This window comes from Megalobrama amblycephala, linkage group LG24, assembly GCF_018812025.1.
Source record: "Megalobrama amblycephala isolate DHTTF-2021 linkage group LG24, ASM1881202v1, whole genome shotgun sequence".
Classification (NCBI taxonomy): Eukaryota; Metazoa; Chordata; class Actinopteri; order Cypriniformes; family Xenocyprididae; genus Megalobrama; species Megalobrama amblycephala.
Window position 1 is genome coordinate 12,126,428 of NC_063067.1, and position 18,643 is coordinate 12,145,070.

Genomic DNA, 18,643 nt, shown 5'->3' on the forward strand with positions numbered 1-18,643 from the left:
TCACACCACAAATCAAAGCATCCAGAGAAATGCAAAAGAAAAGTCTTATTGGTAATGTAAAGGAGTCATTTTAAATCCATGGCATGAGAGGCCTTTGTCCAGATCTGGTATAGCAAATGTTGAAGCTAGAATAACAGGAAAAGATTAGGTAATGGGGCTGGATGTGGGTCAGCTTTTCTTTTCATGGGCTCTGCAAAGGGGTGTTATGTCTGTAGGATATTGCTTGGATGTTGTCATACATGAAGGGGCATTAACAAATGGTGGTGGTAGCCAAAAAATGTCTTAACTAACGGAGCTACATATGCAAGGTTGGTATGCTGCTTTTTTCAAAGCCCTCCAGCATATGCAGCTATAGAGAATGCAAATAGGCTACTTTGAACATGTGGTCTTTTTTTCACAGGGTTTGATTACTTAAAGGGATGGTTAACTCAAAAATGAACATTTTTGCAATCCACAATGCTTGCTTTCTTTCGTGGAACGCAAAATGAGATATTTATAGCGGAATGTCCAAGCTCAATACAATGAAAATCAATAGTGACCACAAGGCCAGTCTAGCAGGATTTAAAGGGTTAGTTCACCCAAAAATGAAAATTCTGTCATTTATTACTCACCCTCATGCCGTTCCACACCCGTAAGACCTTCGTTAATCTTCGGAACGCAAATTAAGATATTTTAGTTGAAATCCGATGGCTCCGTGAGGCCTGCATAGGGAGCAGTGACATTTCCTCTCTCAAGATCCATAAAGGTACTAAAAACATATTTAAATCAGTTCATGTGAGTACACTGATTCAATATTAATACTATAAAGTGCCAAGAATATTTTTATAAACAAAATAACGACTTATATAGTGATGGCCGATTTCAAAACACTGCTTCAGGAAGCATCAGAGCATTATGAATCAGCGTATCGAATCATGATTCGGATCGCGTGTCAAACCGGCAAACTCATTGCAAACTGCTGAAATCACATGACTTTGGCGCTCTGAACAGCTGAATCGATACACTGATTCATTATGCTCCGATGCTTCCTGAAGCAGTGTTTTGAAATCGGCCATCACTAAATAAGTCGTTATTTTGTTTTTTTTTGGCGCACCAAAAGTATTCTCTCGCTTTATAATATTAATATTGAACCACTGTACTCACATGAACTTATTTAAATATGTTTTTAGTACCTTTATGGATCTTGAGAAAGGAAATGTCATTGTTGGCAATGCAGGCCTCACGGAGCCATTGAATTTCAACTAAAATATCTTAATTTGTGTTCCGAAGATTAACAAAGGTCTTACGGGTGTGGAACGGCATGAGGGTAAGTAATAAATAACAGAATTTTCATTTTTGGGTGAACTAACCCTTTAACACATCTAGCTTAAACTTAAATTTCAGTCTGTTCCTCACATAAAGGTATCATATGATCCACTTTCATTATATATTATAGAAGATACAATTTTCCATGGATGAAAGAAAGTCATGCATGTTTCGAATTAAATAATGTCAGAATTTCTTTTGTGTGAACTATGCCTTTAAGGTTTCACCACTCCATGGGCATATTTAAAGAGCGGGGAGTATAAGTATGTGTCTATACAGAAAGTGATGGATCACTATTTGCTAGCTAAGTGACTTGTGGAAATTTGCTCTCCTTGGTTCTTCTGAGTCAAGAGTTTTGTCATGCATGACTGGAGAGTCTAGAGAACATTCGAGGCACTACAGTTTAGACACTACAGGATGAGTCTTTCGTCTGTGTCACCTCTTGTGGTTTGTCACTCTACAGAAAAAAAGCACTTGTTAAAAATTTATCTGACAGGACATCACACATACATACTAAACTGAGTGCTGAATTGTAACTGTGAAAAGAAAAAAAAAACTAAAGTTTCCAATGAAACATTATTAACATTTGGTTAAGATTTCTTGTGAGGTTTTAAACAGAAAAAGGACAAATTGATTTCACACTCCACTTCAAAAACGTATGTTCCCTGTACTACTATTTTTCAATGTGTCCCATAAATTCCTTGTATATTTTTTTTTAAACTAGGACAAATTTGTAGGTGGGGGACTTTCATACTTGCATTGTGACTTCACAAATGCTCCCATGGCAACCAATAGTGAGCACAACAAAAATAGTGTGAGTGACGCATGCTGTACTCCAAACAGCTGAGGGGCTGTTTTAAGACAGAGCATGTAAATATTATACTCATTTGCATTTGCATTTATGGATATATACACACAGGTGGTACATTCACATGGAACCAAAATCACATGTCGTTCATTTCAAGGCTTTCATGCATAAACGCTTGCAAGGTAACTTAAAATTGTGAAATTTAGTTTCATTTGTTGATCTTAGCATGTATGTTACATAAAATAGATTAAATATATGCTGGAATTTAATTTATGCAGGAATTTTCTAGGTTTAAAATAAATTAAGCATTATCATGCATGCTTTCAGTAACCAGAGACAATAGTTTTGATTAATGTCTGGCTGTTTTATCAAAGCACTAATTGCAATCTTCTGTACAAAAGTACAAAATGTGCTACGAAATGGTGGATGATGTCAAGTATTTTGTGTTATTGACAGCTTCCTAGTATTAAACCCTGAACATTGCATAAATGTATCATTTGATTCTTTATTTTTTACTAAGTTCTGAGGAAATTAAAGAACAAGGAAATGTGAAAAATCCCTTGTGTTCAGATGTTTAAAACATCAAAAGCGAGAACAAGGAACTGAGACCCTTTCCTACCATACTCAATTAGTCTTATGTGGTAGTGATTTGATGTTAAAGCAAAAAAAAAGGCTGTTTCTTTGTTTTCTGAGAAAGTGAAGTTATGTTCACATTTGTGTTGGCAGAATGCCTTAATCTTTCAATCTCTTATTAGGATCTAAATGCACAATCAAGTGTGTTCCTTCTCCCTGTCTGTCACACAGTCCTTCACCTAACTTCAGAAAACTGATATGCATCACTCGGACAGGAAATGCCTCTAACGTAAAGACCTGCCTTCACTTCCTGCTACTTCATCTTATTGCCTCTCTCACGTATAAAGACTCTGTGGAATTTCTTTCCCTCATTCTGTGCTTCTTTAACATTTTCCTATGAAAGGGAGGAAGTTTTGGGAGCTGATGTTGCTGATAGCTGCAGACTACTTGTTAGATTTTGAGTTAGCAGATGGATGCAAGTTTAAGGAATGGGTTTTGGCTAGTGGGAGAGTTGGGCTTCCCATTGTACTGTAGAAGCAGAGCGAAATTGGAATCTTTATAATTATATTGATTTTTTGTGACACTAAGACAAGAATCAATATTTTAGCAAACCACAAACCAGAATTATTAAACTTTAAAGCATAAATCATTTGTGCTACATGAATGATATCTCAAATCATGCGGTTTGTTGAAACTCAAAGAGATCTAATGTACGGCCTGGCTGATGATAAAATGGGCAAAAAAATCCCATAGACTAGTATTGAATGACAGACCCGAGCCAATTTAAAGTGCCCCTAATATGCTTTTTTGAATATTACCTTTCATGTAGAGTGTAATATAGCCGTTTGTGAATGTAAAAGGTCTGCAAAGTTTTAAAGATCAAAGTGCATGACAAATAAAGTGTCTTCTAAAAGAAAGAATAAATTCTGAACTGACCTAACCTTTTCACATTTGAAATAGTTAACCCTGGGTCATTGTAAATCTCGGACAAATGGAATCCTGAGTTATCTTGCTTCATGTTTTACACTGCTCATAATTTACCTGGGGTTAACGATTAATCCTGGGTATTCATAAGCTGACGTTTCGCATTGTACATTCCTAAACCCTGGGTTAATGTTCTTATTTGCATATTTGCGGTGTCAGTGTCATTGATTGGATAAACTCTAGCTAGGCTAACTCTAGCATTGCGCATCTTCGTATTGCCAGCTGTACTATCGAGTTTATACTGAATATACATTTCGGACTATAGAGGTAAGAATGAAATGGTCTTTTCACTCAAATTGTCATGTTTTCTGTCAGCATTTGACATTTTTCATCTTAAATGCAGAATTTACTGTTTATATATAATGCACAGTGTTTCTGTGACTGTCCAAAGCAGGCAAATATGAGTGTGCGATTGGTTGTCTGTTGCTAAGCGTCTATCTGTAACATTCTAACACTGCATCGTTTCACCGCCCTCAAACACTGTAGTTGTCGCAGAGGCTTGGAAGAGTTTGGTTCGTGTTGTCGACATGTCGAGAAGATGCTGTTTTCATCGCTGCAAATCCACTTTGATGCCCTTCAAAAGAATGAGACTCATTCTTCGAAGGCATCGTTCCTGTTCGTATTACTGTGTATCAAGCATTGAGGAAGCCTCCGCAGCTGAAATTCAAATATGGTAATAGGTGTTTCGTTTACAACACGCACTGTAAGCTATAGACCACAATCACAACAGACTGGGCCATCTGACCAATCAGGGGGGAGCAAGCTTACAGAAAGGAGGAGTTTAGAGAGACTGAATCTTCGAACTAACCGTTTTCAGACTCTTTGAGAAATGAGGAGATGTGCAGTGTTATATTAAAAGTGTTTTTTGACCTTGTAGGAGATCTACAGAGGAAAATTATGAACCTTTCAAATAGCATAATAGGGCATGTTAAGGACTTTGTATGCATCCTCTTTTTGACATGGGCCAGTAAGCAACCACCCAGAACACCCTAGCAACTGCATATATGCTATAGCAACACCCTGGCATTATGTGGTGGTGAATTTTGCATGCGTTTTCTTCAGAACATGCCAAAAGTATCTCAGTTTTATGAATGTGAATCTTGTTTTGTAAATGAGAAATTGTTCAGTTTCCTTTCATTCCTTCTTTTTTTTTACTTGTCCTTGATAAAGTTTAGCATATGTTGCAGACGGTGCTCTGATCTCCGTTTTTTTATGTTTAGTTTGTGTTGCTTGGACCTCCTTCAGATTCTCTGAGTAACTTGCTCCAGAACTACATTGCTCTTCAAAGGCTCATTAGAATTATGTCCTCCTGGAGAAACATTGCAGACTCCATAAATTCTCACACTGTGTAATTTCATTACTCTGGTCTAGAAGTACAGAAGGTCACCGAAATCACTGTTGTTTTCTTACTGGTGATAGGTATGGTATAAACACGGTCTTGTATGTTTCTTTGGTATTAAGAGAACATAAGTCAAGAAAAGTAATTTGAGAAACCAAGATATAGAGAAATTCAGAGCTGGCTTCTTAAGTCATATTTTCATTACTAACAAAATATTTCCCCGCCAAGTGTTATTATTGCATTACCTCATTACATTACAGGCTAGGGCAGTGGCTCTCATGGCTTTACTTAAGGATTTACATTTCACATTGGACAGAAGTGATAAACGCAGCATCAAAATTACATATCATGCAAAAGAAAAACAAAATATGTCCTTTAAATGTAACTGGCCCATATGCAAAATTATTAACAACATTTACCAGCCTAAATCTGGAATAAACACTGGACCAAATTAGAGTTGTCAAAAGTACTGATTTCAGTACCAAGTCGGTACTAAACTTTAAAAAATGTGCCGTTGAGCGTATTCGTAAACACCTCTGATTGGCCATTATGTTCACACGCCATCAGATATGTCTGTGATTGGCTACAATGATCAACACACGGGAGCATTTGAAAGCACACGGAAGTGTTTGAATTTGAAAGCAGGCTTTCAAATGCTCCCACTTGTATCTGTGTAAGTGCTCAGTGATGAGCATCATTGATGACTATTTACGTTTTTGAAGCGTTGATCATTGCAGCCAATCACAGACATATCCGATGAGCGTGTCAACACAATTGCCAATCAGAGGTGTTTACGAATCCGCTCGACAGCACTCAAAGCGTCACATTTTTAAAATTTCAGTACCAACTTGGTACCGAAGTCGGTACTTTTGACAACTCTAGGCCAAATATTGTTAGTATAGCCATATTACAGATGATTTGAAGTTTGAGTGGATGCACATACTTCAATCAATCAATCAATGGATAGGCCTATTTATTTTTTATTAAATGGTTTGTTGCATTTCATTATTTGCATTTAGCTTTGTTTTTTTCCTGCTATCTGCAACACACCATTTGGTTCATGCTAGGAAAACTCAATAAATTACCCTTACTGATGGGTAGTAACTTTAAAATAGTTAATTGCATATTATAGTAAACATAACTTTAAATTAACAATATTCTCCTCTGTTTCCCAAAAAATCAACCTGGATGAGGTGAAATTAATTCATCTGAGTTCAATTAGTGAAAAATAAAGTCCTTGTGGTGGCATTTGTCCCAAGGGTTGGGGTCAAGTTCAGAAGTTGTAAATTTAGAAAACAGAAAATGCAGTGTTTACATGCGGTTGACCCCTTGTCTTAAAGTACTCTAACTCTCATCTGTTGTGTCTAAAGTTTCACTGTGCTATTTTCTTTTCCAAACACAGGCTGTAACGGTGGCACCACAGGAAACCGCTCTAAGATGACACCTAAGTTTGTATTGTTCCGAAACCTTCTTTAAAGAGCCACAAAATGGTTCACGACGCGTGCTTGTGTTTAATGCACGTCCTCTAGGATCCCACACTGAGACATGAGGCGTAGTATTCTGCATTGAACCCCAGCTCAGAGTTCACCAGACAACTAATGAGCCACGTAAACATCCCACCATGCCATTTACAGCACACTTATGTTGCCTTAGCATAGGATCAGTTCTCATTCATGCAAATACTGTTTATGATTTTGATTTTCTGTGAAAATGGCTACATTTTAGAGGAAACTTCATGTAAGATTAAGATTTTACCATCATTTTGAGCAGGTCCCCCACTTTATGTTTAAGAATCACATAAAATGTGTGACATCATTTCACAGAGGAGGTATGGGTTAGACCGAGTCAGCAGCAGAGCGGGTATGTTGACAGAAAGTGTACAAAGATCTATGTGAAGGCCTTCAGGGTCACCTAAAATCCACAAGACAGCAGAGGTGAGAGGGTGAGCATGTTTAGTGCAAAAATTTGAGTTAACATCAGTTTAACATAAACTGTTCCTAAACCTAACGAGCTGCCTACATAGACAGCATCATGAGTGCTCTCCTGATGCAAAGTCTTTTCCAAAACGTAGTAAGTTCACTTAACTTGTGCAATGCATTCTGGGATTGTCTGCCATCATGAAGGATAAATACTATGCTGATTTAAAAGAAGTTCTTGAGCAGCAAATCATTAGAATGATTTCTGAAGGATCATGTGACACTGAAGACTGGAGTAATTATGCTGAAAATTCAGCTTTGCCAACACAGAAATAAATTAAATCCTAAAACATGTTCAAAAAAATAGAAAACATATTTTTTCAATTGTAATATTTATTGCTGCTTTTACTGTTTTTGATCATAGAATAAAATCTGGAAAACTCTATTAGAATCACTTTTGAGTTGTTGAGCCTCCTGAAACTTTGGTTTGTTGAGTAAGCTCCCTGGGTTCGAAGCTCAGGGTTGATTTTAGTGTTTGCTTTTCTTTTTAAGCTAAAATGAGAACATTTGTTCTGTAAAGTCTCTGTTAATCTCATAACGATCTCTGGTCACTTGTTAATGAGCTCCTTTGAATTTGTGCAGTTGAGTCAAACACTTAATGACATAGTTGGCATTTTCCAAATTCTTACTTTAAACAGGTTTTGTTTTAATGAAACAAAACAAACATACTTGTATTCTCTTAAACCTTTGTTTTGGGATATTAAACATGGTAACACTTTGGTATGGGGAACACATATTCACTATTAACTATGACTTTTGCCTCAATAAACTCTTAATTCACTGCTTAGTCAGGTAGTTGTTGTAGCGTTTAAGTTTAGGTATGGGGTAGGATTTAGGGATGTAGAATAAGTTCATTAATATGTGCTTTATAAGTACTGATAAACAGCCAATATGCAAGCTAATAAGCAACTAGTTAAAAGTGAGAATTGTTCCCCATACTAAAGTGTTACCTTAAACTTTATCTCTTGCAATGACAGCAACAATATAGAAGAAGCTTCCATTAATGGGCTTCCATTAAAGTTCTACCAAGCTAGTATTTACTTACTCTGTCCATTGGTCTCTTAGAGTAACGGTGGCCCTCTGACCTCCTCCTGTGTTTTCTCATTGGGTTAAACCAAGTTGGGGGCAGGCATGAGGCCCAATGGGGGGAAATATAGAGTATGGGTAAATGTGTTTGTGTTGGTGGGTGTGTGTGCTCAGGACCCCTGGACACAGAACAGACAGGCATTAAATCAGGCTTTTAGGGGGATGCCACAGGGGAACGCTGTTCCCTCTGTCTTGAACCCCAACACACATACTCATGCACACATAAATAAACATAGATCACAAGTGCAGTCATTCCACATCCATGGGCTTCTAAATTTAGAAGCATTATGCTCAGAAGTATTGCTTGCTGTAGTCCATAAATCTTTCCACAATCAATTAATCTTAACGCATCTTAATAATGAATTAATATTATAATAAACTAATATAATTAGTCGTTTTCGAGAAAGAAACCGATAGGCTACTTTCTCAAAAATGACAAAAATTACCCAGAATGCATTGTTTTTACAGTATATTACTTCTGTATATTACAATACATTCTGGGTGATATTGCCATTTTCGAGAGAGTAGTCTATAGGCCTCTTTTCTTAAAATGACAAATATTACCCAGAATGCATTGTATTTATGGTATATTACCGTTCAATGGAAAACTATTTTCCTGTGTAAATTAGTTTTTTACACTCATTTTTTAGAGTGTGTGGGACAATCGCAAAATAATCTAAATCAATTTCACACAGTAACATGAAACTGAATTGTGCTTCTTTTTTATAGTTTCTAAAATGTAATTCACTCAAATTTTTAAAAATGATCTCCATAATTTAAGATTGAATATCCAGGTCAGAAACGGGGGTAAAACAGAAAAAATTCAGTGATATTTCAGTCTTAAACCGAATACTATCAAAACCGAATCCCGCTGTTAGGTCACAGCCTCTGTGTGTTGTGTTTGGCTATGAAGCATTCTTTAATGCTTTGTATTTTATCTCAAATTCTACTATTTTTCCTTGGATCCTGTGCAGTCGTGGTTCTGCCATTTTTGGTAAGCGAGATTGTTGGCACTTGCATAAAACAGTCACCATAGTCTGGAGCATCATAACAGCTCAGCTGCAATGAAACATGGTGTTCTCTGGAGTGACTCACTGCATTTTCTAATAGTCCTGTAACACTCTCTGACACCCAGAATATGACAGGGTCTTCCTTATAAGACTATGCTCTCAATAAAACATTCCAGGGAAAACTCAGTGACATACAGAAGAGTACCTTATATAGATGGCAGAAAAGGTTGTGATTACAATATTTGCGTATCTGTATGGTGGAGAGGACCGTTTATTCAGTTAGACAGTTAAACTGAGTCACTTTGGAGTGGCTCTTTTAAAACACTCTGCAGGACTGATGGAGGGTATTCGCAGGGTTGGGTTTCTGTGAAAATAAACCACAGTTGTCTTCACAAACAAACTTGGGGCAGGGGCGAGATGTTTCTTTTAATGGAGAAGTCCAAGGCATGCTGAACGTTGGAGTTGAGCTGGTAACTTGAGATATTCTGACCCTTAATAATGCCAGTTCATTTTCCATTTGTGAAGGCATCTCCACCTGTTGAGACGTTCCCATACTCATGCAATTTATAGTATAATTGTCAGGATAATTACCTTTAAAATTGTTGATAATTACTACAGTTTCATTAACAATTATAAAAGTTTCTGTCTGTTAGACCCTACAAAAACATTGGCTTTGTTAATGCTAGTAAGCACTAATTTAGTGCTGGTCTAGCTGGTGGACTAGCATTATCAACCAACAAAGTCTTTCTGGTAAGGCTGGTTGACCAAGAAAGCCTTGCAAATTAAGGGGAATTTACACGAAACCATTTTCAACTAAAAACGGTAAACTTTTTATGCATTTTGGCCGTTCATTTACACAACAACAGCATTTTGATGGCCTGAAAGCGCAAACTTTGGGTTTAAAAGTGCAAATTTTTGAAAAAGATACCATTATTGTCTCCGTGTAAACTACAAATATGTGAATTTGTGAAAACGGTGACATTATGCACGGTGTTAAACGGTGACATTAGTGTTTCTTTACAAAGTGACATCGCCAACTACTGGCCTGGCAGCAAAATACAGCATTTTTAGTCGTTTTTGTGGATCCGTGTGAACGGGGATCATTTTGACAATGGTGTCGTCTCTATGCAAAAAAAAAAAGCAAAGGAAATACTTTTACGTTTTTAGTACATCGTTGTAGTCTTCAGTTGGGGACACATTTTGTGCGTACCATTTATGGCGTTCAATCCGGACTATATGTGTTGTTACAGGAACCATCACTTCCTGCTATTGTAGAAAGGAATGTTGCTGTGTTTTTGGTTTGTGTGGAGAGTCTGATGCATCACCAGCTCTTACAATGAAAGGCATATTTAATATGTTCCCCGTTGAAAAGTATGATGTTCAGTTTTGATCAGCATGGGGTGAAGCTTGTTTATGGCTGCCTGTCCATAAACTTATGTGTTTCAGTCTTTGTTTGAAAGATACTCTAATATTACATTTTAAAAACACCCTCTTTAAGGCTTTTTTCCATTCTACAATGTTTGCTGACCATTTCTCATGACACACGGCTTCGGTTTACAGATTGCCACAGGGAGTCTGACACCACACGGGACTCCAAGATGCATACAAACATCTGCTACTGTGAGAGTCTTCATGTTTCCCAGAAGAAGGACTAAGATTCAGAGCGGATTGTTTGTGGCAGATCGGAGAGAGGAAATGCATGGTATGTCACGTAAAAACAAAACAAACATTCTGATAAATGTGTTTAGCCACTGACAGGCAGCTGGAGAATGATGAGACAGTTGCTTTTCCTGCTGAGAGAGAGACTCTGGTGGACCCAATGTGTGTTGTTTCTCTAACACTGGCATGTGTTGTTCTACTCTACTAATTTTGTCTTTTAGTGTTTTCTACTACACCAGAACACCCAAGAGACCAACCAACAGATCTACACAGGTTAACTTTATGGTCTGCTATTTTAATTCATAATGTTGTCACAAATCATTCAAATGCACCACAAAAAAATACAGGAAAATAGTCATCTATACCAGAGGTTTTCAAACTCTTAAAGGATTAGTTCATTCATTAGTACTTTAAAGGGTTAATTCACCCAAAAATGAAAATTCAGTCATTAATTACTCACCCTCATGTCGTTTCACACCCGCAAGACCTTCATTCATCTTCGGAACACATATTTTTGATAAAATCTGATGGTTCAGTGTGGCCTCTATTGCCAGCAAGATAATTAACACTGTCAATGCCCAGAAAACTACTAAAAACATATTTAAAAAAGTTCATGTGACAGTGGTTCAACCTTAATGTTTATGAAGTGACGAGAATACTTTTTGTGCACCAAAAAAACTAAATAACAACTTTATTCAACAATATCTAGTGATGGGCGATTTCAAAACACTGTTTCATTAAGCTTTGAAGCTTTATGAATCTTTTGTTTCGAATCAGTGGTTCGGATCGCGTATTCATTTTTGGGTGAACTAACCCTTTAAAATTAAATTTCCCCAAGCTTTACTCAGCCTCAAGCCATCCTAGGTGTATATGACTTTCTTCTTTCTGATGAACACAATCAGAGTTATATTAATAAATATCCTGACACATCCAAGCTTTATAATGGCAGTGAACGGGACCAACAAGTATGAATCTCAAGAATGTGCGTCCATCCATCATAAACGTACTCCACACGGCTATGGGTGGTTAATAAAGGCCTTCTGAAGTGAAGCGATGCGCTTGTGTAAGAAAAATATCCAAATTTAACAAGTTGTAAAGTAAAATATCTAGCTTCTGCCAGACCGCCTTCCATATTCAACTTAGAAAGAAAGCGTAACTGACGCAATGTCAGTTTTTTTGTAAGTTGAATACGGAAGGCATAGGATGTAGCATAAGCGTATTGAACTGCAAGAGGCGTTACACTTTCTTCGTAAGTTGAATACGGAAGGTGGTCTGGTGGAAGCTAGATATTTTACTTTACAACTTGTTAAATATGGATATTTTTCTTACACAAAAGCATTGCATCAGAAGGCCTTTATTAACCTCACAGAGCCGTGTGGAGAACGTTTATGATGGATGGAAGCACTTTCTTCAGCTCATACTCCTTGGTATCGCTCACTGCAATTATAAAGCTTGGATGCATCAGGATATTTATTAAAATATCTCCAAATATGTTCATCAGAAAGAAAAAAGTCATATAAACCTAGGATGGCTTGAGGGTGAGTCACGCTTGGGGTAATTTTTATTTGTAAACTAGTCCTTTAATGCCAAGGAGCCCCTTATGATTAATTTGTGCTTTAAAAAAATAAAGCCAGCAATATACTATAAAGTATCATGTATACAGACCCATTTATATCTGTTTATATTTGTATATTTGCTGTTTAAATATATGTATATTTAACCCATGTATTATATTAATTATAAGTATTAAATAAAATTATATTCATATATTATCATATAATTTTTTTTACAAAAAAAGTTGTTTTACAAATTTTTGGCACCAGTTTGAAAACCCCTGGTAAATACCAGACCTGCTGAAATCATCAAGGCGTTCACAGAGCACCGGGTCACCTTGAATGCCCTCTTTAAGTTTATTTGACATCAGAGATTTAGAATAAACAAGACCAGCTGGTAGCCAGTGAGAATACATCACAGGTACTTTAGAGATAATGACACCTTACTACAAGACAAATAAACCTGAAGACACCCACCAACACACAAAATCATAGCAGAAAAGATGACAACTTCTCAAATCTTTGTACCTTAATTCCTTATTTGTATGGAAAATTGTAACGGCATAAGCCATGGTCAAAAAAAGCAGCAGACTTTCTCAGTAGTTTTAGGCCTAACAAAGGCCTATCTGTGTAACAGGGGTTCCATTAGCAGCTAATGTGAACTGAGCAAGAACAAGGCATGTTTTAGTGCGGTACAAAAAATATCTTAAGATGATTTGCTTAGGTGAGAAAGCTGTTTTGTATTAGATATTGCATTTTTCCTTTAGCATGTAAACTTTGAGAGACTATAAAAGAGGTTACTATGCTGTATGACTGTTTACATGCCCAGTTTTGTGAGTGTTTGTTTTTAAATTATTGTAAACTAACTGCATGCTGTCTGTGTAATTCATTTGAGGGATCATTATAGTATAATTTTATTGCTAAACATAACCTTTATATGAAGTCTCATGCAAACAGATAAGATCTTCACTTATGAGTGCAGGATGTGTGAGGCATCTATTCTTACAAGTGAATCAGCTCGTTGTCCTTCATCAGGGAAACACACTAACATCTGACTGTTTACGCTAAACCGACCAAGCCACCACCTTGTATGGCCATCTGTGCTCCCAGAAAGACTCAGCTGAATATTACCTAGAGTCCTGCGGCTATTAGACTGCTGATTCAAGTGCACTTAATGATGACCGCAATGAGTGTGAGGTTCAAACAGAACACAGACATGTTTCTCTGCTTATCTAAATAATTCCTGACCGCTAGTATCAAATGATCCCGTGGTAGCATCATCCCCCCGCCACCACAAAAGAGCTCATATAAAGGCTACCAGAGAAGGTGATGTGGGGTATGTTCTGACATGATCTCAATAGTGGAAAGGGAAAGCAATCCCAGACCTGCTGATAACAGGCCTGGGTAACTGAAGCCATTCAGACAGGATCACATGAAGTTGTTTGAAAGTTGAATGCTGTGCTTTATATCTCTTATGACAGCTGACTACATAATAGTTCAGGGCAGTTCAGAGAGAGAGAGAGAGAGGGGTACTATCCCCTGAAACTTCTTGGGAAATATGAGTCACAAACAAATGATTATGAATCATAAGATTTACGGCTTGAAATATTCACACACCCACTGCTTGCCTCTCACGTGCTTTCCGGTCTTTGCCCTGAGTATGACTACTTTGTCCTGTACTGCAGACCCACTTCTCCTCATTTCACACACAGTCACCTCTGCACGTTGGCAGATAGGATTTAAATAGCTCTCAAACTGGGTAACTGGAAAGTACTAACCAATGTCAGAGCCTGACAGTAGAACATCATGTAACATCTCACTTCATGAGAGAGTGTACTTGGCTGCCATCCTATCTACATCCGACCAACCTCATATTTCCCTTCCAAAGGTTCTGTCCCGGCCATGATAGAGTGGGTAAGACTGTCAATTTAACATAAAGCAATCACATTTAAACTAGAAACCTGATACAGTGGTGTTAAATGAAAATAAATTGTTTAAATAAAGCGAACGGCATCAAAAAATCTTTTTTGAGAGTGGAGAAACTCTGGAGTAGGTAAAGAAATAAACTTTAGAGTAGAGATCTGTTACCACATGACCTTTAGGAGCATGTGATTTCCACATAGAAATGGCAAACAGCAAGCAAGAGGAACCCCATATTACTATTCCCCTCTCCTCTATGTATATCCTTCATTTTTTTTCCTCTGCTGTGAAAAGTCCTGCTCCCCCATTTGCCAGAGGTCTGGCTTACATTAACGATTTGGCATAGCGCCCCTTGGGGCGGTTCACACAGCGACGAGAGACGTCATTGCTCAGACCCCGCCTGTCTCTGTCTCATCCACCAATTGAAGCCTCCCAGCCCCCTACAGTTACTCACACCGCCCTCCCTTTTTCCCAACAGAATATTTAGACTCTTGGCTGGAGTTCGGAACGTGTGAGTGAGCTGGAAGTTTGGTGTGTAAGCAAGCTGGTTGCTAAGCTGGAATCTGTGAGGAGTGCGTACCACACTCATGGCTAACCCATCCTGTCCATGTTCTGGCTGTAGACCCTGAGCAGAGGCTGGGGATTTTGGGAAGGCCCAGAGTACTCAATTCTGACGTGAGCAGGATTGGAGACTGTAAAAGATGAGGCCAACCCAGGGAAGAATTTTACACAAAGAGATATGATGCATGACGTAAAGCTCATTGCAACAAGAACTCAGGGACTTGGGGAGATCTGAATCATGGAGTTTATAAACTTGGTGGCCAGCCAGGATTAATGATGTCACTACAGGCAACCACAAGCACTAGGTACGCCTTTGTCCTGTTCAGCTCAGAGTAGACTTTGTCCTCCAGTAACATCTACATTAGGTCTTCGAATTCAAGTCTTCGGGTTCTTCCATCATCTGTAATATCATCTGGCATTTATGGTTCCCCACCCAAACAGCAGATCACACCACAGTAAAGCCATCTATCCTCTCATCCATGCTCAAGTTCACATCACCTCCCATCTCACATGTGTCACAGAGTCTCAAACGGTTGATCAATGGTTTGGCAGGCACCGAGACGGAGTTGCTTTGATCCCACCGTTTGAGCACTCAGCCTTTTAAAATGTTCCCGTGCTTTCCTACGGCCTTAATTGCTTCCATCTCTCTCAGTTGTGGTGCAGTCAACGCTGACTGCTACAGAATTAACACAGGGAAGGCTGGAGAACGGGACGGTGGGGAGGATTAGGTCACCTAGTTGTTATTTCTTATTATTTGCATTGGATCCTACACCTTTGAATGTAGTTGCTGCCTAGAGGAGCTAAGAAAGTATATGTAGGACTCGTTCACATCTTTAGAAGAACTAAAGGTGGGTAGTGTCCCAAAAATTCAAAACCACAATCTGAGGAATGCAAATCTTAAGATAGGCAAGGAAAAATAAGACAAATTAAACAAAAACCATACAAGACGGAGACAGATTCTCACTTCTACTTCAGCAACTTGCTGAATAGGAGAATGAGAAATAGGAGCTTTTGATTGAAAACACATTGCGCATGGGTTTGCGAAACCACGCTCTCGAATATCGAGATGTCCTTACTCATTTGATAAGAAGCTTTCAGTACTCTAAGCTAAATCTCATTGAACTTAAGTTGCTGCTTTCATGGAGTCCTTTACTTTTACGTTGTTAGGACCATCACTATGGAGAATGTTTACATAACAACAACGCCTTAAACACAGATGGATTCCACCCACAACACCAGCAGTAGTTCTTTCTTCGAAGTAATAGATCGAAGGAAAGGGAATTGGAAGGTAGCTGCTACTGAGTCTCTTCCAGCAGGTGAAGATGTTGAATTCCACAGGTGTGCTTTATCTAAGCCCTACTGTTCTCCAGGTGTGCCCTGAACACATGTTTCTTTGATATGAATTAAGGAGGGGTAACAAAAGGATAGGTGAGTAGGGAAACAGCGGCTACATGGCTGAAATAGTCCAATTGCTACATTATCCTTAAATTACCCCATTAGAGGTCCCTGCATGCCATTAAGTTGTTAAAGCTCTGTCCCACTGCTAAATGTTGAGCAAGAGTGTGTAAGCAGAACCACTATTTCACCATCCTTTTGGAAGGGAGCATAACCCCGACCTGACTGGTCAGGGGTGGGTATATATCTTTTCCATTGTGTAAACCTGAGCTAAGTCATTTTATCTCGAGTCTCCAGCTGAGTTAATGAGACCCTTACCTGGGGAGTCGGCACGAGACCTGGTTTAGCTTGCCTTACAATGACCGACTCAACTGTAAGAAAACAGAAAAAAAAAGAGTTCTCACAATCTTTGTGGTGAGTGACGCTATAACCCTACTGCCCAAGCCATCACCACCTCCCCTACTGGAGCCAAAACAGACTCCTATTGATGGAGGAAACTGGTTTGTTACTCACACACACACATGCTCAGAATAATGCAGTGTCCACATGTTCATGCCGGTGATGGGTCTCCTACAGCAATGACTGTGAGACATTGCTCCTGGGAATGTGTTGAAAAAAACGAGGCAGACAAAGTGTGTATGTGTCTGCTAGAGATAGGATCTGCTTGCTGTCTGTCTGAGTATGTCCTCTGAGGTCATATGATAATGAGGAAGCACTCACCAAATCAATCTGTGCAATGTCTATGTGAATGAAAAGACAATGTTTTCTTACGTGATAGCATGTGAATGCCAGAGTCCGTTTCACAACTTCAGGGAGGGTGTGAATGTCAGCTTAAATGCTCATATCCCTTGGAGGATGTCCAGGTCTAATTTAATGAGGCCTAGCTTGCCGTGAGACTTAAATCTCTGGGAGTTTCTCTTCAGTCATGGCAGTGCGTTGGAAAACTGTTGGAGAACAGAAACTTACATTTTATGACAAATAAGTTCACCTCCCTTGCTCTCTCTCCCGCAAAGTTAACTAAATTACATCTGAAGTGACAGAAAAAAAAGAACACCTGTTGAAAGCACAGAGTTCTTTCATAGTTTTTGTACTTTTTTCCTTAGTCTAGAAGTAATTAAATATCAACCTCACCTCCATTATTTAACCATGTTTTCATTATGCATAGACGTTTAGGGCAGCAGTGACCAGGCCCACGTGGAATCTATATGCAAAGGACTCTGCAGAAAGGTTATGGGAGTGGAAAGTTTCACGCCCTCTTGTGTTAAATAAAAAAGAATAAAATCATAGTGTTTCAAGACTAGATCTTTAAGATATCTGTGCAGGTCATGGTGCATCACAACTTGTGTTGCAAAGACAGCGTAAGGTCAAAGCATTACGTTGGGACTAGGCCCTAGATGTTATCTGCATCTGTGCTCTGGTCACATGCTTTGAGCATGTCACAAATGTATGTATCTGTGTTCTCACGCAAAAACATGCAAACTGACATGCTAGACTTGGATGAAAAAGTGCAGAAGAGGAAATATGTTCTCTTTTATGTCTTCCTCATTTTCTTTCTGTTTTCTCTCTAATGTCTGGAATCATAGTGGAATGTTTTGGGAAAAATTATTAGATAAACATAGGTACTACATGGTAGAGAGTTACAATATCTGTCCACCTCCTCATAGCTTTTGCAAACTAACAGAGTCTAGACAGCAGGCATGTTTTATATCCATCAGAGCACTAAATGAAACACAAAAGGACAGGTCATTGATCCTGAAGTCAATTCAACTTTCAAATCTGATGTTAAATCTGGAGATCTCACATATTAGTCTAAATTTAACCAAGACCGTGTCTTAATGCAATATTTTAGCAGATGTTAATATTTTATAGCCTATGAAGCTATCATTTAGGGCTGCAACATTAGTCGACGAGAAGAGGCTTAGTCGACCAAAATTTTATAAGATGGTTAGTCGCAGAAAAAAATGAGAAGGATGTCCTGTGGTAAAGCATGACATTTTGACCCTAAAGAGAAGCTCATATGCCTGGTGACCTCAAGAGGACCATATCACAGTTTGACAGAGCCTTAAAGAATGTTCTCTAGATTAAATGAAGTGGACACATAATCAACGTAGCTGACACTTGCCAAAGATAAATGGCCGAACACAAGCTTTTTGGCCTTATCTTATCCTGAAGGGCTATTCCACACGTCTGGGTGACCCAGGTTACACAATGGAGACTTCACAGATCATCAGAGCTCAGAAGGGAAGTTCTGCTATTCAATAAAAAGTCAAATAAACATTTTTTTTTTTTGAACTCTTCTTAATGCAAACAGGACTGTTATGTGTAGATTAGTTAGGGAACAATAATCAAGCTGATAACATCAGAAATCCTGGAAGTCCTTGTTTCTTTATAAGTGTTCTGGGGATTTTTATTTTAGTCATAGATAGAGTCATGACCTTAGATTTCCCATGAAGTTTGGAATTCTAAGGTTGCAC

The 18,643-nt window shown here is 38.3% G+C and overlaps 1 long non-coding RNA gene across 1 annotated transcript in view; it reads right to left on the reverse strand.

The window, feature by feature from the left end:
- Window positions 1-5,655: 5,655 nt before the first annotated feature.
- The window catches only part of LOC125260591, a 33,741-nt gene continuing 20,753 nt past the window's right edge, over window positions 5,656-18,643 (reverse strand). The window contains exons 3-6 of the long non-coding RNA XR_007183083.1: window positions 16,941-17,113; window positions 16,488-16,540; window positions 8,031-8,190; window positions 5,656-6,920 (exon numbers count right to left, since the gene is read on the reverse strand). This is a non-coding gene — a long non-coding RNA (uncharacterized LOC125260591). The remainder of the gene's footprint in view (window positions 6,921-8,030; window positions 8,191-16,487; window positions 16,541-16,940; window positions 17,114-18,643) is intronic.